This window comes from Penaeus monodon, chromosome 22 (assembly GCF_015228065.2).
Source record: "Penaeus monodon isolate SGIC_2016 chromosome 22, NSTDA_Pmon_1, whole genome shotgun sequence".
NCBI classification, from domain to species: domain Eukaryota; kingdom Metazoa; phylum Arthropoda; class Malacostraca; order Decapoda; family Penaeidae; genus Penaeus; species Penaeus monodon.
Genome location: NC_051407.1, coordinates 37,736,175 through 37,736,510, shown reverse-complemented (window position 1 = coordinate 37,736,510; position 336 = coordinate 37,736,175).

The window sequence follows — 336 nt, the reverse complement described above, 5'->3', positions numbered from 1 at the left end:
TTATTAGAATTAGAATGGATTCTCATAGATTCGTAATGTGCGTGTGGGGTTCATTCTCTAATCTTTATGCTGGTGATCATCGTCCCTTTTTACACCAAAATAAACTGACTTCTGTCTTTTTTAAACATCAAAATGAAGAAGCTTGAAAAAACGCGCTCACGTAGAATACCATTTTAGGCGTAATATGTAAACGTAACGTGTAAAGGGACAGGCGGACGAAACGTTAAAATATACTTTTAATTAAATACACATTAAATATCAATATTGCTATCCCTCATCATTCTTACATAAATAACATAACTACCATAATATCTTAACATACCCAGAAAAAATGTG